The sequence below is a fragment of the Dipodomys ordii genome, unplaced genomic scaffold (assembly GCF_000151885.1).
Source record: "Dipodomys ordii isolate 6190 unplaced genomic scaffold, Dord_2.0 Scaffold24, whole genome shotgun sequence".
Classification (NCBI taxonomy): Eukaryota; Metazoa; Chordata; class Mammalia; order Rodentia; family Heteromyidae; genus Dipodomys; species Dipodomys ordii.
The window spans coordinates 2,158,756-2,182,310 of NW_012267240.1; the positions used below are offsets into that span (position 1 = coordinate 2,158,756).

The 23,555-nt window shown below is 47.6% G+C and overlaps 1 protein-coding gene across 1 annotated transcript in view; it reads right to left on the bottom strand.

Moving 5' to 3' along the window:
• The window catches only part of Galnt2 (polypeptide N-acetylgalactosaminyltransferase 2), a 91,536-nt gene that overhangs the window by 61,024 nt on the left and 6,957 nt on the right, over nucleotides 1-23,555 (bottom strand). The window contains exon 2 of the mRNA XM_013014746.1: nucleotides 6,005-6,098. The gene's annotated coding sequence lies outside the window, so the exon portion shown is untranslated. The remainder of the gene's footprint in view (nucleotides 1-6,004; nucleotides 6,099-23,555) is intronic.

Genomic DNA, 23,555 nt, shown 5'->3' on the forward strand with positions numbered 1-23,555 from the left:
TCAAGTGGTAGAGTGCTAGCCTTGAGCTGAAGAGCTGAGGGACAGCGCCCAGGCCCAGAGTTCAGGCCCCACGACCGGACCCCCCCCCAAAAAATGTAAAAGTCAGAAAAAGCACAAAAGACAGGCACCAATGGCTCACATCTATAATCCTGGCTACTCAGGAGGCTGAGATCTGAGGATTGCAGCTCAAAGCCAGCCTGGGTAGGAAAGTCCACGAGACTCTTATCTCCAATAAACCACCAGAAAACCAAAAGTGGTTCTGTGGCTCAAGTAGTAAAGTGTTAGCCTTGAGCTGAAATGCTGAGGGACAGCACCCAGGCCCAGAGTTCAAGCCCCACAATCAATAACAACAACAACAAAAAGCACAAAGAACAGAATCAGGAACTAGAATGAGAACAAAAAACAGTAACCAATGTGGTGGATGTTAAATCATCCGTATCAGTAGTAACTTTAAATATCAATTATTTAAGTGCATTAATTAAAAGATAGAGATTGTCAGTGTAGAAAAAGAACCAAGACCTGAGCTAGGCACGGTGGCAAATATCTACAACCCCAGCACTCAGGAGGCTGAGGTAGGATGACAGTAAGCTAAAAAGATCAGCCTGAGTAAAAAGTAAAAAGATGGAAGAAGATACATTAACACAAACCAAAAGAAGTATACATAGTTACATGAACTTCTCACAGGGCATACTTCAGATTAGGAGGAAATTTCCAGAAATAAAGAAGAACATCATGGAAAGACAACAAGTCAGTATTCCAGCAAGGCATAAAAACATCCCGACTACAATGAGCACTACCAAAGTGAGGCAGAACAGATGAATCCTCTCTTACAGTTAGAGATGTCAACACCGATCTGCTGCTAAGCAGGAGCAGACCCAGCAGGCAGACCCAGCAGGAACAGCTGAATTCAACAGAAGCAGGAACAGAACTCCATAACTGACAACCACAAACTGCTTCACTGGACACATGAAATCCACTTTCTTTTTTAAATTTCCATGAGACTTCTTCTAAAACAGATACATTTTGAGACATAAAATATACCTTAACAAATTTAAATTAATGAAAATCAGCTGGGTACTTGTGGCTCACTCCTGCCATCCCAGTTACTTGGGAGGCTGAGATGGGGAGAATCACAGTTCAAGGCCAACCCCTGCAGAAAAGTCCATGAGATTCCATACTAACAGAAGAGGGACTTGGTGATGTGTGCTTGTCATACTAACTACACTGAAGATGAGATCAAGAGGACTGTGGTTCTCTAGACTAGCCTAGACAGACTCTGTCTCAATGAAATAAGTTGGGTGTGGCAGCACATGCCTGTTATCTTGGCTACAACAGGAAGCTAACAGATGGATCATGGTTCAGGCACACACCTGGGCAGTAGGCAGATCCCTATCAAAAATAATAACCAACATTAAAAAAAGAGCTGGAGGCATGGCTCAGCAATACAGCTCTTAAAGAGGCCCCGAGTTCAAATCAGCAGAAAAACAAAAGAAGGAAGAGGAAGAAGAAAAAGCAGCAGCAGCAAAAAAAGAAGAAAAGAAAGAGGGGGGGAGTGAGGGAGGGAAGAAGGAAGAAAGAAAGGAGGGAAGGAAGGAGGGAAGGAAGGAAGGAGGGAGGAAAGAAAGAAACCATATAATGTATGATCACAGAGGAATTAAATTGAAAAGCAGTAACAGAAATAGAGATGGAAAATCCAGAATGCTTAAGAGATTAATACCATCCTCTAGCCAAGTAGGTGATTTGGGTTTATAATCCTAGCCACTCAGAAGACTGAGATCTGAAGATCATGACTTTAAGTCAGCCTAGGCAGAAAAATCTCTGACTCCTATCTCTAATTAACCAGCCAAGAGCCAGAAATAGAGCTTGGCTCAATGGTAGAATGCCAGCTTTGAGTGAAAAGCAAAGAGACAGTATCTACACTGAGTTCAAGTCTTTCTCTCTCTCTCTCTCTCTCTCTCTCTCTCTCTCTCACACACACACACACACACACGCACACACATCTTTCTGAATAATGTGTAGGTCAAACAGGAAATATTAAAATATTTTCATTAAATGAAAACAAAAAAATCTATCAATACTTGTGGAATGCAAAGAAAGCAATCACAAAAAAAATTGATAACACTGACTGCATATATTAGAAAAGAAGCTAGGCACCAGTGACTCATGCCTGTAATCCTAGCTATTCAGAAAGCTGGGATCTGAGAATTTCGGTTCAAAGCTAATCCAGGCAGGAAAGTCTATGAGACTCTTATCTACAATTAACCATCAAAAAGCCAGAAGTGGAGCTGTGGCTCAAGTGGCCTTGAGTTGAAAAAACTAAGGGACTGTGCCTAGGTGCTGAGTTCAAGCCCAAGTACCAGCACCAAAAAAAAAAAAAAAAGGAAGGATCTAAATCCAACAGTCTAAGCTTACACCTTAAAAACAATAGAAAGTTAAATCCAAAGCAAGCAAAAAGAAAAAGGAAACAGAGAGCAATGAAAGTAAAAAGAGGATGTAGAGAAAACAAATGTCACCAAAAGCTGGATCTTTGGAAAGGCCAACAAGTGTGTAAGGCTCTAGCCAGGAGAAGGGAGCACAATAACTATTAATAAAGAGATGAGGCTGGGTGCTGGTGGCTCATGCCTGTCATCCTAGCTACTCAGGAGGCTGAGATCTGAGGATCACGATTCCAAACCAGCCCAGGCAGAAAAGTCAGTGAGACTCTTATTTCCAATTAACCACTCAAAAACAAGTAGAACTGTGGTTCAAAGTGGTAGAACACTAGCCTTGAGTAAAAGAGCTCAGGGACAGTGCCCCCTCTCTGAGTTCAAACCCATGACTGAAGACAGAGAGAGAGAAATGAAGAGCAAGCCTCACTGCAGATCCCACAAATTCAATTACCTAGATGAAATAGATGGATTCTATGAAGGACAATCTGCCAAAACCCAGACACAAAGAGACAATCTGGACAGACCTACATCTATTAAAGAAGCTGAATCAATAATTAACAACCTCTCCAAAACAGAAGAAGCATCGGATGGGTTCTTCCAAACATTCAGTGAAGAAATTATGCCAGCTCAGTTCTCTATAGTATCTTCCAGAATACAGTAGGAACAGAGGGAACTTCCTCACTTATCTGTGAGGCCAGTAATACCCTAATGCCCAACTCAGACAGAGATGTTACAAGAAAACAAAACTAGAAAATAACATCTCCAATGGACATATACAAAACTCTCAAAGTATTAGCAAATCAAATCCATAAATGTGTAAAAGGAGCTCAAGGCCACAAACAAGAGGGATCTGTATGAGTTATGTAAGGCTGGTTGAACAAAGGAAAACCAATTAATGCAATCCATTCTATCTATAGGCTAAAGAATAAAAGCATACAAATATACATTTATATGAATGATTTCGTGTCAGTAAATGCAGAAAAGGCACCTGACAAAACCCAACACACCTTTGTGATAGAATATCTTAAGCATGAAAGAACTTCTTCAAGTTAATGAAGATGTCACTACAATGACCCACACCTCGATACTTATGAACAAGAAACCTGACTGTCCCTCTGCAGTAGGAAGAAGACAAGGATACCCCTTTGATAACTTCTACCCAGTTAATGTAGGAACAAAAGAAACCAGAAGAAATAAATCTCTTTTCACAGATGACACATTTGTCTATGTAGAAAATCTGAATCAATAGAAAAGCTTCTGGAAGCAATTATAGCAAGGCTGTAAAGGACAATGTTAACACAGAAAAGTCATATTGAAGGATGAAAGTGTGGCTAAAGCGGTAGAGTGCTTGCCTAGAAGGGCTGAAGTTTAAAATCCAGTCCACCAAAAAAAAAATTAACACAAGAATCAACAACAAAATGTCACATTGATATCAACACCAATCTGCATGAATAAACCTGAAACATGGAACATCTACTTTTTTTTTGGTCAGTCATGGGGCTTGAACTCTGGGCCTGGGCACTGTCCCTCAGCTCTTCAGCTCAAGGCTAGTGTTCTACCACTTGAGCCACAGCACCACTTCCAGTTTTCTGAGTAGTTTATTGGAGATAAGAGTCTCACAGACTTTCCTGCCTAGACTGGCTTTGAACTGTGACCCTCAGATCTCAGCCTCCTGAGTAGCTAGGATTACAGGGGTAAGCCACTGGTGCCCAACTTAATATTTTTACTTAAAAAAAAAGAAATCCAAGAACTGAATAGAAAGATATCCCATATTTGTAGATAAGAAGGCACAATAGTCAAAACATCAGTTTTCTCAGCTTGATCAATTAAACCCCAATAAAAACCCCAGCGTGTTATTTTGTGGATATCAACACAATGATGTGAAACTTCATCTCGCTATAAGATGCAGAAGGGCCACTGCTATCTTGAAGGAGAAGAAAAAAGTCAGACTACCATTGGCCAAATTCAAGACATACTGTAGAGTCGCAGAACAAAGTGTAGTATTGCCAAGAACAGACAAATACATCAACTGAACTGAATACAAAGCTCAGAAACAGAAATACAGGCAACCAATGTGTAACCAAAAAAACAAAACAAAAAAACACAAAGGAACTACAATTGAAAAATACAGCTTTCAATAAATGGTTATAAAGCAACTAGACACCCAGTGGCAAATAAATCCATTTAAACAAACCTTATTTCTTCACAAGAACAAACACAAAATGGCATAGTCTTAAATGTAAACCTCATAGAACATAATATGAAGCAAATCAAAGTGACCAGTGATAACTGGTTTGGGTTTTGTTGTGTTGTGTTTGAAACAGGATTGAGTCTCACAATGTAACCCAGACTGGCCTCAGACTTACCATCCTTCTTCCTCTGCCTTCCAAGTGTGAGGATGATAAGCTTGGGGCACAATATCCAGCTCAGTTTGAGAATTTCTTAAACCTGAACCCAGTCTTGCCTTGTATCTACACATTATGCTCCTTAGTATTTACTGAAATGAGTTGACACCTTGTGCCTGCACAAAAACAGGTACATGGATACTGATGGCAGCTGTATTCATAATATCCAAAATTTGAAAGCCACCAAGATGTCCTTCAAGCCATCAAGATGTAGTGGAAAAAATAAGTTAACTATGGTATATCCTGACTGCAGAATACTTTACAACACTAAAAAGAAAAGTGCTACCAAGCCACAAAAAGACATAAAAGATCCTTAAATGCCTGTCACTAAGTAAAAGAAGCCATTCTGAAACAGCTGTGGACTGTGTGAAGCCAACTGTATGACAGCCTGGAAATGCAGAGCTGGACCCTGAGATCTAGGGGGTGGGGAGTAGAGGGGCAAACAGGCCAAGTACAAGAGGTTTTTAGGGGCCTGAAGCTACTTCACAATTCTGCAATGGTAAGTCCATGTTACTAAAACTCACAAGACGTGCAAAGTCAAGAGAGTGACCTTCAGTGTAAATCCAGGTGGTGGCTGATTGTCAATGCAAATCACACGTTGTTTCAAATGTCCCACTCTGGCAGTGACAGGCTGTGTCTGTGTAGGGTGGAGGCATAAGGGAACTCTGTATCTTCCCACAATTTTGCTATGAATCTAAAACTGCTCTAAAAAACCATCTATTTTAAATTAATACACATCATTCTTATTCTATTCAATTTTATTTTCTCTTTGACTAATTCCCATCCCCCACCCCTAATGGAGCTAACAGAATAAGAAAAGGAATCTCGGGGCTGGGAAGGTGGCTCAGTGGTAGAGCGCTTGCCTTGCATACTCGAGGCCCTGGGTTCAATTCCTCAGCACCACATAAGCAAAAAGAAAAAAGCCAGAAGTGGCGCTGTGGCTCAAGTGGTAGAGCACTAGCCTTGAGCTGAAGAGCTGAGAGACAGTGCCCAGGCCCAGAGTTCAGGCCCCATGATCGGACCCAAAAAAAAAAGAAAAGAAAAGGAACCTCTAGGGTAGTGTCTGCTGGCTTAGGAGAGCCATTACCTACCCATCACCACTTGTTCAGAGCAGCACATTCAACTCATTCTGTCACTCAGGCAAAGCAAGATGCTTGCTGGCTACCGTACCTGGAGGGAGGGTCTCCACACTCTGTCCTTTCTCATCGCCATTGCTGTGGTGCAGGTCTTTCTTTTTAATGGAGTCAATTTCATTCCAGTCCTCCTGGAGGAACAAAGACACCAAATGAATCTGCTGATACTGAAGCATGCCTTCATGCATCAGCTACACACACACACACACACACACACACACACACACATGCACGCACGCATGCATACACGCACACTGTCTTAGGACACGGTCCATGCAATCAGCCCAGGGGATGAATGGTGGGTGGCTGAGTTCCTGCCTAGGGGCCCCCTTCAGGGGATTACAAGGTCAGAACCCAGAAGAACAGTGTAATGTGGCTTTGCTGGAAAGCACCGCCCCTCACCCCCACGTTGCCTGTGCTCAGAGCAGTGCCCTGGATCCCAGAGCTTCAAGGATGAAGACAGCAGGGAAAGTGGACTAGACAAGAGAGATTCTGTGGCAGCAAGGTCATGGAAACAAACAACTCAGGTGACTCTAAGCAAACCTCTGAAGGTTCTGGGAGCTCTACAGGCAGTTGCTTTAAGTTTGGGTGCCTGACACACAGAGTGGGTGGCTGTGGGCCTTCTCTGTGGCTTCATACTAGGGGCTGGGGAGCAGACTGCCAGGGCGTAGGTCTGCAGAGCAAAGACTATGCAAGCTCTGTGGAATATATCCCACTCATCTGGGCAAATGTTTTGCTCTAATTCATCAACAGTAAATCAAACTAAATTACAACTCCACAACCACAGAGCTAAATGCATTTTCCACCCTCTGGAATCTGATTTCTGTGAATAAGAAAGGTTTCTATGCAGAATACAAATCAGAAGTGTCCCTTGGGCCTAGTACTACAGACCAGCCATTTCCTGAACAGATGCCGACAGAAGCCTGGGCAGCAGAAGCCACTCCTTGGGGTTCAGTTAGCTCTCAGGACCAGGCTGGCACCTCTGCCAGCTCTTTAAAGTACAGAGTGAGACCTTCAAGAAGGGCAATCCTGCGGCAGTGGTGGTGACTCACACCTGTAATCCTAGCTCCTCAAGAGGCTGTGATCAGAGGATCCAAGACTCTATGTCATGTCAGCTAAACAAAATGTTGGACTAGAAAGAAGTGTGGCTCAGGTGAGTGCCAGCCCTGAGTAAGAAAGCCAAGTGAGAGCTCCAGGTCCTGAGTCCAAGCCTCAGTACTGTGAAGGAGGAGGAGGGAGAGGAGAAGGGGAAAGAGAGGGAGGAAGAGGAGAGGGGAGGTGGGGGAAGAAGAGGAGGCAAAGTGGCAACCTCTAGGACACATCTTTCCCAAATGCAATTCTCTGCATTTGGCATTGCTGCCCGAAGCACAGTAACAAGAAGGAACTAATCTCAGCCCCCATTTTTGGCACAGCTTTTCTTCTCTCTCATCCTGCGGCATCTGCAGTGGGCAGTACAGCTGGGTTTATCCCTGCAAGGGAAGCCGGAGGGTCAGGCTGCATGGGGGAACTCTTACCCAGCAGGCCTTGCTCAGACTCCCTAGCACCCCTAGTACTTTCCTATCCCATATGTAAAAATGTATTTAACCTCATATATTTTTCCAACTTAAAAGTTTTGTTGGTCCAGAGTTCACACCTATAGTCTCAGCTACTCAAGAGGCAGGTATAGGAAGATTGAGGTCTGAGAGTGGCCAGATAGGAGAGCCTATCTAAAGAACAAACTAAAGCAAAAGAACTGAGGACATAGCTCATCTAGAGTGGTAGGACTTGCCAGGTAAGCACAAGGCCCTGAGTTCAGTATTTTCTGCTATAAAAAGATTGAGAAGATGCTTGTAATTAGTTTCTGAGATTATCTGGCTATAAACTTTCAAGCTATAATTGGCAATAATTTTGCAACCGCCATGGTAGCTGTATGAGTGGCAGAATCAGCTGTTGACCAGTAGTTTCACAGTACTGTATAGGAAAGCAGATCAGCAGGTCATGAAGCTGCCTGAGCGGCACTGCAAAGACTTTCAATTAGGTGCTAATTTTTATTTTGTAGCCTGCTTATAGTATTTTGTGGCTAATAACCTCTCCCACACCAGACACCTGGCCTCTCATAATCCCTGGCTACTGGTTCAAACCATCCAACCTCCTCCTCGTCCCACCCATCAGCCACACATACCACAGGAACACACTAGAGAGGCAGGGGCACAGCACCAGGCAGGAGAGACCACACTGGGCCTCTCTCTGATGAAGGCCACTGCACAGCTGCCACCACTCACTAGCAAAGACCTGACTCACAAGATCAACAGGTTAAAAGTTTGTCCAAGTCACACAGCAGTGAAAAGCTGAAGCTGTCCCCACACAGGTCAGAACAGGGACAGCAGGCTAGAGCTCAAGTTAAGCCAAGTCATCAGGGGCTCAATCTCCACATGTCACAAAAGGAACATGCCTGTCATTCACACAAAGTTGATATTTTCTGGGCTTTCAAGCCCAAACTTGCAATCAGTCAGTTAGCTACCTGCTTGGGGGGGTGGGGGGAGAACCCCACTGCCCAAAGACACTGTATACATGCTGTCCTCTGACAATCACCATCTCCACCACACAGAAGACGAGGCTGGGACACAAAGTCTGAGGGGCAAGAGATGCATAAAGAAGTGGGATCTGAACCCAGGACACTTAGGGCCTAAGTCCAGGCTTTGGCACCTGCTGTGCTGCCCCTATATGAGATAACTTAGCATGAAATGACCTGCTAACCACTTGCCCTGGAACACACTTGGTCACAACAAGACCTTACAAATACAGTCTGGGATGACGATCAGACTTTCTGACTGATTCAGAGCTCAGGCACAACTCCCTGGGCTGCAGCTCACTTACCCAGATACCTATCTCCTCTCCTCTCTCTGTCCTGGCCCATCAGTCCACACATGCATGTTCCACAGGGTGCAAGGGCAGGGACCCAGCAGCCAGGCTGGGAAGCCTCTGAGAAAGGCTGTGCACTGGGCACAGGGAGGTCACAGCGCAGGGAACTGAGGGAGGCAAGGGGAAGGCTGGGGAGGGGCTGGTTGGCGGCAGATGCTCCAGAAGAGGGAAAGGGTCAGGACGTGCATGGCAGGGTAGTCTGAGGCTGTGCCCATTGCTCTGGCAATGGGGTGGGAACCAACTGGAAGGGACAGGGGAGAGGCTAGGTGGCCAGGCTGGTGAGGCAACACCAGCAGAGTAAGCTGAGCCAAATCCAGGGCAGAGAGGTGGTGGGTCAGGTTCCACCGGGAAGAAAGGGCCAAACACAACACCCGGAGGCCTTCCCCAGGACTCTGGCTTGCTGTCAGGGGAGGGGGCTGCCGTTGCAGAAAGCTGGACACACTCACATTCTACCTGAGACCCTGTGGTCTGAAGCAGGTGCTGAGACTTTTCCCTCTCTTTCTTTAGAATATGTGGGCAGAACAATGAGAGCTTGAGGTTCTCGTCTTACACTTCCTAACCTATCAGGCTGGTGGCTATGACCTAGACATCAGAATCACAGCTCAGAGTGCACACCCTGCCCAGGACACGGTACAGGCAGCTGACCCAGACAGAGTCAGGCCCTGTGTGAGTGAGATCAGGGGGGATGCCTTTACTCACCATGACCTGAAAGCACAGCAGCCCAAACCAATCCTACTTCCAAATTGGCAAGGACATATTCATGGTGTAACGCCACACCAACCCATCCCACCTAGGACAATTATCACCTGTGATGTTTTTTCAATTATGAAACACTACCAAAGTAACATGCTTACACACATAAAAGTAGCTAATAATGAAGAATAAATGTTAGGCATATTGCTAAACTGTCCAGAATTGCCTTCAAATAATTTAAGCAGCTAACATCATGCTTGCAATGAAGATGATATTCCATTACTGTGGAAGGAGAGGGGGGAAAATAGGCTGTTTTAGTCCCCCCTACTGAAGTATATTTCGTAGTATTAAATTGTTTTAGCTACTAGACCATATGCTCAGGCACAGAATGTGAACCAAAAATACCTGAATGACTGATTCCTTTCTCACTGACTGACTGTCTTTGTTATTTAAAGGCTGTTTAGAAACTGTCAAGAAGCCTGATGCAAACCGCAGTACTCAAATTTCTACAAAGCCTGGTTGCTAGGTTTGGTAGCAAGAAGTGGCAACTCAGACTTGTGGCCCATCTCTCAAGAGGTAAGACACTACAATGATAGTTAACAGCAAGGTTTCAGGGCACACTAGTTTCTTGCTAAAGACCATGGCCTGCATACCTAGCCAAGTGTTTCCTCCACAGATGGTCTACAGTGGAACAAGGAACTGCTGGCTGCTACTGGTTCTTCAGTGGCCCTCACTCAGGGTTAGGCAGAGGAAGCCTCCAGTTTTCTCTATGAGAATGAGGACCCTCTGGCCTGTGGTATCACTGCATAACATCCAGTTTCTCCACAGGATGTGTAGTTACCAACCAACAAACGACGTAAGAACACTCACAGTCTTACATATTGGGAAACAGTGTTAACATGTCAAACACACTGGGAAAGTTTGAGGTTGCTGGGGTGGTACTGGCTTGTCACCTCAATCAACTCTGGCTACTCCCCATGAACCTCAGTTCCAATGGCTTTGAGACCAAACAAGGACAGAATAATGTAACTCTAAGGCTCCAAGTGGACATCAATCCTATCACTAAGAATGTTAAGTCTTACTTCTCCCATTGAGGGTCCAGCTCCTTTACAGGACACTAACCTCATTTCCTGCTGGCTCCTTCTCGACTTGCTGACAAACAAATACATATTTTACTTTTGTGGTCTTCTCCCCAGGTCTATAACCCCAATCTGACCATGGAAGAAACAAACAAAAAGCCCATACAATCCTAGGACTTCTCCAACTGCCAGAGCCATCAAAATACAAACCAATCACTGAACCAACAACACAGAAGGAAAGTCTAAGAAGGCATTACAGCTGAGGGGAGACAAAGGGTATCCTAGACAGTGTAGGCCAGAAAGGGCAATGGCAAGAGGAAGCTCAGGAAATGAGAACAGAGAAGGGAGTTAACTGACAAAAAGATATCCACGGTTGATTCTTTAAATGAAAATTTTTCCTTACTAGGGCAACATTGTAGGCATAGTGGAACTAGGTGTAGTGTATACAGGAACTTCACACATCTCTCCCAATTGTTCTATCCATCTAACACTTTAGAAACTTACAAGCAAAATATCTGTCTGTATCTTATTTACATAAATGGAGAGCAATTAATTAAACATTCCTGGGCCAACATCTGTCAATGTGTATTTCTGGGGTGCCTGGACATTTTAACAGTATTTTAACTCTTTTCCTCTCCCGCCAAGAGAACTAAGGTGTATATCTCCTGGAATATGCTGACTTTAAAGCCATTTTTCCAATGAGAATGATCAGCCAGTTTGGAAGACTGAGGAGGATTAAGGCCTAGAGGTGATCTGCTTCATATCACAGTCCTCTTTCCAAAAACAATCATCCCACCCTAACCTCTCCTACTTACAGAAGACCTACTTACCTCCTCCTACTTACAGGAGAAGCCAGCATGAGGTGGTCACAAGCAAGCAACACACCTACAACTTCTCTTTGCTCTGAATGTGGAGCCCATAAGGATGAGGAGACACATGGTTCATGAAGGAGGAGGACCACTGAGATCATGAGGGTGAGGACCACTGAGATCATGAGGGTGAGGACCACTGAGGTCAAGAGTGAGGACCACTGAGGTCGAGAGTGAGGACCACTGAGGTCATGAGGGTGAGGACCACTGAGGTCATGAGAGTGAGGACCACTGAGGTCATGAGGGTGAGGACAACTGAGGTCATGAGTGAGGGGACCACTGAGGTCATGAGGGTGAGGACCACTGAGGTCATGAGGGTGAGGACCACTGAGGTCATGAGGGTGAGGACCACTGAGGTCATGAGGGTGAGGACAATTGAGGTCATGAGTGAGGACCACTGAGGTCATGAGGGTGAGGACCACTGAGGTCATGAGAGTGAGGACCACTGAAGTCATGAGGGTGAGGACCACTGAGGTCATGAGGGTGAGGACCACTGAGGTCATGAGAGTGAGGACCACTGAGGTCATGAGGGTAAGGACCACTGAGGTCATGAGAGTGAGGACCACTGAAGTCATGAGGGTGAGGACAACTGAGGTCATGAGAGTGAGGACCACTGAGGTCATGAGTGAGGACCACTGAGGTCATGAGGGTGAGGACAACTGAGGTCATGAGTGAGGACCACTGAGGTCATGAGGGTGAGGACCACTGAGGTCATGGTGAGGACCACTGAGGTCATGAGGGTGAGGACCACTGAGGTCATGAGGGTAAGGACCCTGAGGTCATGAGAGTGAGGACCACTGAGGTCATGAGTGACTGAGGTCATGAGTGAGGACCACTGAGGTCATAGAGTGAGGACCACTGAGGTCATGAGAGTGAGGACCACTGAAGCCATGAGAGTGAGGACCACTGAGGTCATGAGGGTGAGGACCACTGAGGTCATGAGGGTGAGGACCACTGAGGTCAAGAGTGAGGACCACTGAGGTCATGAGGGTGAGGAACCCCTAGACCTGTGAAGGCCCAGAGGTAAGCTCAGTTCCTGCTGCTTTACAGAGTCCTTCGCTGATGTCTGTCTTTTCCTGTGAACAAAAAACCCAGCCACCAGCTGGCATATAACCAAACCTTTCTTCCACTGCAGCTCCACTGTCAGCTAGCCTGAGCAGACTCTCTAACACAGAGAAAGGCTGTACACATCAGCCAGCTTGACTGGAAAATGGCTTTTCACAAGAACATTAGTTATTTTAGCAAATGCTTTCTTGACTTATATAGAGAGCAGATGCATTTTAAAATAAAGCAGTAACTTCTGACTCCCAATAGAGAGCAAGACTATGATGAAGATGAAGCAATAGGCAGTGTTTCGAGGTGCAGAGTCCAGGGCAGTGGCAGAGCAGAGGGGGGTGGGGTGGGGAGCAGAAAGCATCCACATCTGCTGGTCCTGGCATCATGACTCCCGCCCCCTTCGCCACAGTTCCCTTCCTGCCATCCTGACCCCCACGGTGACCCCAGTCCTCACTGCCTGGCAGCAACACCTGGGCTCAACACCTCCATCCTGAGCCACATTACTACACCTCCATTCTCCCAGGAAGTATGGCCTGGCTTCCATACCAGGGGTCTCACCTGACATTCCTGGGGCCTCTGAGTCAGAATCGGCAGCAGATCAAAAATCTGTTTTATGGATCTCCACTTACTAAGAGCCCCTAAGGGCCCCAGGGGTGAGAACTAAACAAAGATTTTTGTGAATAAGCCTCTTCCTCCCAGCTCCACACAAAGTATCACAAATTCTCATATTTCTAGGCAGCAGAGCCCAGGTGGAGCAGCCCAGAGTAGGAAGGATGGGCATTCTTAAATGCCCACCAGGCCTGTACAGGCTGGCAAACTCATCGATCCTCCAACCAGAAGGTGACCCATGCAGCAATCTCCCTACTTCCAATGGAGGGGCTCATTCAGATTCCTGCATTCAGCTTGGGAGCATTAAGGTTAGAACATAAAGAGGGAGGTGAGCAGTAAGCTGGAGAACGGAGGCCTCAGAATGCTGCTGAAGAAGTCAGGACATGACCTGTGCATCCCAGAGACCATGGGAAGAAGGGAGAGGCATGACCTGTGCATCCCAAGATGGGGCCACGGGAAGAAGGGAGACACAGCATGACCTGTGGATCCTGCGATGAGGTCATGGGAAGAAGGGAGACACGGCATGACCTGTGCATCCCAAAATGGGGCCATGGGAAGAAGGGAGACATGGCATGACCTGTGTACCCAAGATGAGGCCACGGGAAGAAAGTAAACACGCCTTGACCTCTGCATCCCAAGATGAGCCCACAGGAAGAAGGGAGACACAACATGACCTGTGCACCCTAGAGACCACAAGAAGAAGGGAGAAATCTGTATGGTGACTGGTGTGGGTGGTACCTACTGGAAACCCAAGCTGGCTCTGTAGCCAGCTCCCTGGCTCCCAGGGAGCTGATCAGTGCCAGGTGGAAGTCGTAGGGTGGTTATGGGATGGTGATGTTGGTGACAGGAGAGGTGGTAGTGTAACATCACATCTCGTGCCCCTGTGACACCTACAGCCGGGTTGAGGCTGTGCAACCCAAAGGTTGAGGTAAGATGCCCGTGACACAGTGAAGAAGAAAAACGAGGGTGGCTCCAAGGCCTGTCAGAAAGATGGTGAGTGCAGCGGGAGACAGGAACCACAGGAGAGGCACCACAAGCACTGTCTGCATCTGGGGAAAGACCAAGCAAGGAGCACTTCAGAGTGACAACATACAGGCATCAGTCTACAGAAGTTCTCACACACGGGCATCCATAAACAGAATTTCAACCCCTTACTACTACACCCTTCCTGCTAATTAAAAAGAGCACCATGGGCATTCTCCATTTGTAGATCCAACTGCTACCAGCTAAGTCTACTTTTCCCATAAGATCTTAGTTTTAGTAAGTGCCAATCCTTCTTCTATAGAAGGTCTCTGCCTTGCTAGAAAGAGTGCACAGGAAGAACAGGGGAGCCACTACACCATGGCTGATCTCTCAGCACTGAGCCTGGCGCAGATGTCTGTTTGGACAGAGCCTCTGTGTCACCCCAAACATGGTGTGGTACGTGGGACCACAGAAACTCTTGGCACCATAGGCAGCTGCTGCTTTTCCTGGGAGCTGGGAGCCACAGGGCCTGACCCCTCTCCAGTTCCACTACAGGACTTCTGTGAATTTATCACAAAAATTAACCCAAAATAAGGATTCCACTCCATGCACATACTGCAGCATTATTTATAAAAGAACTTAAAATATTCCTCTACTAAAAGATTAATTTATGTTACAGCCTCTTAAGAGAGTATTATACAGCCATTGAAATTATGATAAACATCACATAGCATATGCAAGATGCTTATGTTAGATGAAAATGCAGAAGATACTTATGTACACAATGATGCAACTATATAAAATATATATCCATATGGATTGGTCTGAAATGAAATGCAAGGAAGTAAAAATGCTAGAGTGAGAATGTTGGGTGCTGTTTCTACTCCAATTTTACTTCATATTCTTAAATTATCTGCATGAGCGATGTTAAACTCTACTGCAGACACTGTATGGCTAGCATGTGAACATGCATGTACGGAGTTGCTGAGGCATCAGGACAGCTGAGCAGACCTGGCCTCCACTCCAGACACAGCTGGTCCATGCTCTCCAGGGTCTGGGAGCTACTCCAGAGATGTTGAGGCCTTTATTCCCAAGACAGGCTCCAAAGAGGTTTCTGCTGGGCTGAGTAGAGGCTTTGACAGTCTTTGACAGTAGTGTGCATCATCCTCTCTATTGTTTTTGTGCTTTTTCCAAGAACTTGGCCAAACACTGAGGGCTCGTGACCTCGTGGTCATTACTGGACTGAATGTAAGGTCATCACGGGGTACTGATGCCAGTGCAGGTGCGTGCACGCGTATGCATGCACACATGAGAGAGAGAGAGAGAGAGAGAAAGAGAGAGAGAGAGAGAGAGAGAGAGATGAGAAGCAGGCAGGCAATCCTAGAAGGCAACTCACCACTACTCAACAACAGTGACACCACCCCACAGGCTGACAAGGTTACTAGGCACTGCCCAAACCTCTGTGCTCTTGCATTTTACCACCACCCCAGAAGCAATGTTGGCACTCCAGGTAAAAGAGGAGAAAAGGGAGGCCAGAATGATAGAATCAGGGGCATATAAACAGTGATTGCAGGCCTGACTGGCTGACAGGGCAAGCAGACAGTAGGATGGCTAAACTCAGTAAGCTCCCCCACATTACCTGGCCCCTGCTGTGGCCCACAGCTGCTTGGGTAGCAAATGGCCACAACCCACCCCTCCTCTTTTCACCTAACTCTGGAAGACTTGTTTACAAATGTTGCCTCTCCCATGCACACACTGTCTTGTTGACCTACTGAGGCAGAAGCGACCTGCTGCAAGGAACTCAGACTTTGAGGTAAACTCAACTTTCTACTCTGGCCACAGACACAGAAGTCATGCTTTCCACTCGTAGCAATGGTGACATATTAAGCAGGACAATGTGTAGGAGGAGGCCGGCAGAGTCTGATACAGGGTAAGACACTATAGCCTGAGCCACTGAACCACATTCTCGTCACTCAAAGTCCTAAGTTCCCAACCAGAGATCTAATTCTGGAGAGAAGTGGAGTTTGAATATGGTAGTTCAGAAATAGGCACATTTCCTCATGACTTCTCTGTGGATGGCTGGAGGGGGGAGCTGGACTTGGTCACCTGAGTGGCTCTGCCCAACGCATGCCAGCAACTCTGGAAGCAGGCCTGGGCTGTGGGTAACAATCAGGTGGAAAGAGGAGACCCCAGTCAAGAGCCAGCAAACACCAGAGACACAGAGGCTACCTCTCACCACCAAAGACTTCCCCACCACTACAAGCTTCAAGAAGCAAGCAAGCATTGTGTTGTAAACCACGGTGTCTGGGGTGATTCGTGAGGTGACAGCAGGTAACTGAGACGTGGGTGCAGAATAACATCATGCAGTAAATCCCTAACCAGAATTGCTCGGCGGAGGAGCCCTGAACTTCAAGAGGAAGAGGGACTCAGCCAGACAGACCCACACAGAGTAAAGGCTAATGCCAGCCACACCGCTTGAGCTGACAAGCCCCATTCCAGGTTTGGTGCCCTCTGTACACACATGAGAACCTGGAGGGTATGCGAGGGAGGACTACTGGGAGATGACAGTGCTGGTCCTGGGACAGTGATGAGTACCTGGTGGGCATGTGGACTCAGAGATACCATGCGCAAGATGAAGACTGAAGCTCCCCTCTCTTCTTCACTAGCTCATCATCATTCTGGAAGCCCACTGCCTGTCTCTCCAAGGACAGGAGCAAGGCTCTCGACAGGGACTCCACAAGGACCTTGCCAAGCTGGCCTGGCCCAGGCTCCAATACCTCTCCCATGAAAAGGCAGCTCAAGGCAGAGGAGCCACTATGGCTGGAGATGGTCTGCAGGGGGTAGCTGGACTAGACTTGAGCCGAGGGGCTAAGACATACTTGGCCCTGCTCCAGGTGAGAGTCAGAGTTCACCAAGTCATCGTATGTAGCCTGCCTGGTGGGCAGGTGGCACTCAGACGTTGTCTCACAACCCAGGGAACTCAAGACCCTGACAGTGAGGAGCAGCAATGTCCCCTCCTGTGAGAAAGCCTGGCATGTCTGGACCTAAGGAGACCCCAGCTCGACTGTCCTCTCCATCCATTCATCCATCCACCCACCCATCCATGGGGAAGCCCCTAGCTCAACTGCCCTCTCCATCCATCCATCCATGGGGATGCCCCCAGTTCGACTGCCCTCTCTATCCACCTATCCATGGGGATGCCCCCGCTTGACTGCCCTTTCCATCCATCCACTAGGATGCCCCCCGCTCAAATGCCCTCTTCAGACTCATGAGGATGCCAAATCACAAGCCAAACAGATATGAATTCACTGGGCAATTCTGTATGCTCCAGCCTCATACCATATGTCTCCTTTTCCTGATCCTTCTAGTAAACTCAATAAAAAACAGAAAGTCTCGAGAGAAAAGACTGGGCCTTGTCTGCAAAGATAGGAAGTCATGTGTCATTAATGTCCACGGAGGAAGAAGCAACTAGTGACAAACCAGAGACTAACTTCTGGCTTGACAGCCATTTGGCTAAGAGCACAGGGCAGCAGCCACAGCTGAACACAGGCATCCTCCCCAGGCCAGGCAAAGCCAAAGAATATTTATAGACTGCAGGTGACACAGGTTTATCTAAACACTGTTTCGACCACTGTGCTCTGCCTCATCCAAAAGTAAAGTCAGCAACCCTACCAGCTGGTCCTCTTTAACCACCAGATGACAGACTGCCCTCGCGGCTGAGACCCAGAGCAGCAACCCCACCAGCTGGTCCTCCAAACACCAGGTGACAGGATGCCCTCACGACTGAGACCCAGAGCTGGGCAGGCAGACCTCTGAAACACCACCACAAAGGCCTGGTCCTCCCTGTGGCTCCACAGACACCTGGGTAATGAACAAAGCCTTTCAAAACAGCAGTCATCTGCTTGACCTGTGACTAGCATGATACATGCAAGTGTTCCTGGAGATGTGGGTTCACATAGCTGACTCAGTGGGTCTATGAGACAAATGATAAAGACACCAGGGCAGGTCCAGGCCTGCAGCCCTGACAGCTAAGCCAAGAAAAGAAGAATCCCCAAATGAAAACATTCTGCAGATGACAGGTGTGGAGCAATGCAGTGGGCAAAGGTCCTCGGGAAACCTGCTGCTTACTCCTACTTTCGGCATTTTTCTGAAATAGAAATTATGACTTCATATGTTTGTGTCCGTGTCAAAGAAAAGGTAACACATTGTCCATGGACCTCAAGTCTCTCCAAGATCCGGACCTCATCTGTACAATGCTGCACCGCCCAAGACCTGACGGCCCTCCAGCTCTCCCTCCCCCATGCTTTCTAGCCCTTACATTCACCTGGGTTCCCAAAGTCCCGGGCTTTGTGGATGCATCCTGGTAGCAGAGTCCTGCTCTACCTAGCTAGGTCGACCTTAGAGCTGCTCAGCTTTGGCCTATTCTGCCATAGCTTTGCATATGACATGACTGATCTCACTTTCTGGACTTCGCTCATGATTTCTTCCCTACTTTTTAACTACTGTAACTTACAGTAATGCCCACTTTTTCAGCAATAGAGCTGAAGTTTGATAGTTGCATATAGTTGTGCAAATATTTCTATGCTCTACATTCAGAATGGCTCCATCCCCCAAAAAGCTCCACACACATCAGCCCATGATAACCTTGAATCTCCTGTTTCTCTAGAGTTTACCTTTTCTGCAGTGGAAAAGGAATCACCCAGCCTGTGGCTTCCTGATGTACTTCTTGCTCAGGCGGTCTGCGAGACAGCCACTGCACTGCAGCAGATGGTGCTCACGCCTACTTCAGGGGCTGGGCATGTTTTCCACTGCCTCCGAGACAGTTAAGTAGCTGCTAGCTTGGGAAAATACAAAGCCATCAATAATTCCCTGAGCACGTGAATTTCCATCACCCTTGGATAAACACAGGGTGGGACTGCTGGTCTACATGTAAGCAAGTGCTTAGCTATGCAAGAAGCTGCCAAGTTGCTCCTACAGCCACCGAGTCATCTGCTCCTCCTCCAGCCTCAGTGAGAGTCCCACTAACTTCCTCTACATCCCCACCAGCACTTGTTGTTACACTTGCTTTTATTTTCAGAACCGTTCCACCAGGTGTGTCATGGCATAATACAGTGTTTTCACCTGCCATAATGGTGTTGAAGGCAGGTACCAGGAACTCAAGAGGTCACATAACACAATGAATGCTCATGTCAGCACCTTGCCAGGGGCATGGTCACCTACCCAGATACACATGCAAACCAGGGCTGCAGTCAGAAATGTGGGCTCAACACTTCACCACGGGCACAGTCACCTCCCCAGATATACCTGCAAACCAGAAAAAGTCAGAAACTTGGGTCTCACTTCCCCAGATACCCATGCAAACCAGGGCCACAATCAGAAATCTAGTCTCTGGTACTAGGCAAGCCTCACCGCATAAACACTAGGGCAGCCCAAAGGACAAGGACACAAAGCAGCCACAGTGATGTCTCTCTACTCTAGTCCCGGTCTCTGATAAACCCTCCTCTCCTCACGAGAAACAAACTCCATCTCCATGATCACCCACAGACTCTTGCATCTCAATAGCTAACTTCTCCTCACGAGAAACAAACTCCATCTCCATGATCACCCACAGACTCTGCTCTCCGGTCACACCAGGGATGCTCCACTGCACCATGAGCCCTTCCCACACAGGGCCTCTGTGCTGAGCAGCAGTGTCATCCTGTGCTTTGCTGCCTCTATGCCACAGGGGCACTGCTCTCTGGCACCAATCAGGGTCAGCACTTCAACAAGGACTTCCTGCTTGGACAGTCTGCCCTAAATTCAATCCTCACTCCAAGTCAAGATGGGACACCAATGGGTGTCACCAGTGCCCTGTGAGTTGCTTTCCTTTATCTGCACAGCTTGCTTGGAACCCTGTGGGTTTATCATCCATTTCCTCCTAGAATGATGTGCGATGGGGAGTGCCAGCCTCACTGTGCCCACAGGGCTGTTCTAGGGGAGTCCACTGGCCACAGAGAGGAGACCCGTTTGGGGGAGGAGGACCTGTCCACAAAACACCCCAAGTCCTAGCCGTCTGGGCTTTGTTTACTTTTACCTGTGAATCAGAGTTGTGACAAAACACCTAGTTGAACTGCATTCCAGTTTTTGGCTAAGGCAGCCCAGAGTAACGTTAGGGAGTCAAGGGATGAGATGTGCTCCAGGAGATGGGCCTAGAGCCGAGAGGAGACATGAGGATGGGCTCCAGAATCAAGGAGACTGGCTATACAGCAGAACCTCTGTGACTCTCCGTAGAGGGGTAGGCTAGGCGGAGAACAGGATTCTCAAGAGCTTGGAAGAGCTCCACAGATAAAAGTGGGTGGAGCTTGCCTGCCCCAGATAGTCCTTGTGATTGAATGCCAAGGTTCCACCACAGCCCCAGTCACAGGACTATAAGGTACAAGCCTACAAGGCACCCTTCCCATCATACCAGGTATGAAAAACAGCATGTTATCAGTGTTTTGAGAGACACACTACAAGTAAGCTTGTTAGCACTGCCATAAAAGGACCTCAGCAGCAAAGTTCACACAAGTCCCTCCTAGCTCTGGGTGTCCACATCAAGGTGTTGTGGGGCTGGTTCCCTAGGAGGTAGGAGTCCTGTCTCTGTAAGCCCCTCTCCTGGCCTGGAGGAGGTGGCCTCTGGGGTTTTGGACGCCCCAGCTTCTGGTGTTGTAAGGGTACCAATCACACTGGATTACAGTCCACCCCCAATGACCCAGTTTTAACTAGTTATCCTCTGCAAGAAGCCTGTTCCCAAAAAGGCCCAGTCTGACATGGTGCAGGTTGGGGCTTTGCCCTATCTTTTTACTACTTCCATCCCCAAATTTCTCTGGAGGACAGAGTGTGAACAGAAGGGACTCCTGTGCGTCCCAGTCCATCGTGGCTGCTAGTTCCTGACATGACTGCTGGCCTGGGCTGCTCTGGCCAGGAGGCAGGTGAGGCAGGTGAGGGAGCTGAGGGCGCCTGCTCCTCCGTGCACCTGGGCTCCGTCTGCACTCTCTCCAGCCCTCCGTGGGGCTCACTGAGGCTTGTTTCTGACAACACTGAACAGAGAAATATTAAAATGTTCAGATTATACTTTTCAGCTCCACAATGAGGTACGTCTTAGTGTAAGAGCTCCACAGACACATGCAGAGTGGAGCCCCCAGAAACTAATCTGACAGAGACCAATTATTCTCCTGAAATAATGGGCAAAAAGGAGCCATTTTTGTTTTCTTTATAAGTTAGACACTCAGGCAGACAGACTCACACAATAAATCTGTGAAAGAGCTGTAAAGGGGGCTGGGCACCGGCAGCTTTTATTAACGTATCAATTCCACCAGACTCAAGGAGAAGGCAGCAGTGAATGGCCCGCTGGAGCCTTGTCTCCCAGTCAGCCTGCCAAGAGCCCAGGAGAACAATGGCTTCAATCCATCTCCCATGGAGGAGCAGGGGGCAGGCCCCATACAGACTGAGCTCACAGAGACTGACAAAAGGAAACACACCAGAGACCTCAGGGGTGGGAACAGCCAAGTGGGAATGCAGGGGGGGGGGCGGGTGGAGGCATGGCGACAGGGACTGGTAAACAGTGAATGTGCAAAGGTGTCCTCAGACACAACTGGCTGCTCTCCATGAATTATTTCTTAGAAGGACTGGGAGACTGTAACACTTAGTTCTAAGTAGACAGTATTCAACAGGTTCTCGTTGCTCTTTCTCTAATAGGTGGAAATGCATTGATACAAAGAAGGATAAGGAAGAGGAGAGAAAAGGCAAGGCAAAACCCCCTAACACTTTAGGAGGTTTGTGTAATAACTGCTCTGTGCCCAGGCAAGCTGACCCAGAAACTCATGCTACAGGAAGGAACTGCACAGTCCCGGTGCACTTTGCACGTTTATCTCCATTATCCCAATTAATTTTATTCCATTTAAATAAATGGACCCGGAGGACTGAAGGCAGCTTCATCAAGCCGCAAGTACTATTCTTCAGCCACAGCAGACACACTGAAGTCCAGCCTGGCAAAGGCAGCAACATAGGTGAAAGGGTGCCAAAGCCGGCATGAGGGATGAAGGTCAAGGTGAGCATCAGCCCTCCTGGGCTTGTATCCTGAGCAGAGGACAAACACTCATATGCTCCTGCCCTAGGGCGACAATAGACCCAAGAGGAGGCTGTCTGGGAGTCCACAGCTGTGTTCCAATGCCACACTCACCTGTCACACACAGACACAAGGGGTGGGCACACTCACTTGTCACGCACAGACACAAGGGGTGGGCACACTCACTTGTCACGCACAGACACAAGGGGTGGGCACACTCACTTGTCACACAGATACAAGGGGTGGGCACACTCACCTGTCACACACAGACACAAGGGGTGGGCACACTCACTTGTCACACAGATACAAGGTGTGGGCACACTCACTTGTCACACACAGATATAAAGGGTGGGCACACTCACTTGTCACACACAGATACAAGGAGTGGGACACTCACCTGTCACACACAGACACAAGTGGTGGGCACACTCACTTGTCACACAGATACAAGGGGTGGGCACACTCACTTGTCACACAGATATAAGGGGTGGGCACACTCACTTGTCATACACAGATACAAGGGGAGGCACACTCACTTATCACGCACAGATACAAGGGGTGGGCACACTCACTTGTCACACAGATATAAGGGGTGGGCACACTCGTCATACACAGATACAAGGGGAGGCACACTCACTTGTCACGCACAGATACAAGGGGTGGGCACACTCACTTGTCACACATAGACACAAGGGGTGAGCCAGCTTGTCTCCCTGGCCCAGGAACACTTAGACTTAGTCACAACCCACAGTAAAGCAATTTGGGGTTTTTGTATAGTGAGACTGAGCTCAGGTTGGCATACACCTGCTATATAGCAGAGGCTGGCAATTACAGGTATGTACCACCAGCCCTGCTCACAGAAGACAAAACATGCTATAGACACCTGCATGCACAGAATAAGCTTAACAGACCTTTCCATCTTTTTATACGTTTCATACACATGTTATATGCTCTGGTCCTTCTCTCCTGTTTGACTACTGATACCATTCTCCCAAATTGGTTTCATGATCTACTCAGTAGGTCAGTTTGGAAAACCTTGCTCTGGTCTCTATACAGATGTCAAGACTCATTCAGGTGTGAACCAGGCTTTCTAGCAAGACACATAAATGAGGAGGGAAAGGAATAGTCTGAGCTCATCAATTTCTCAAACAGTAGAAACACAGAGTCTGTCTTTTCAGCTAACTGAAAATACGTGTCTACAGATCAACAGGAGCAAAGGAGAAAGAGAGTACCCATGAGACAGAACCACAGCTAAACCACAAGAAGTGCCCGAACAGCCACTCATCAGCTATGGCAACCAGACAGAGGTGGGACCTGTTCCCTCTTCCAGTG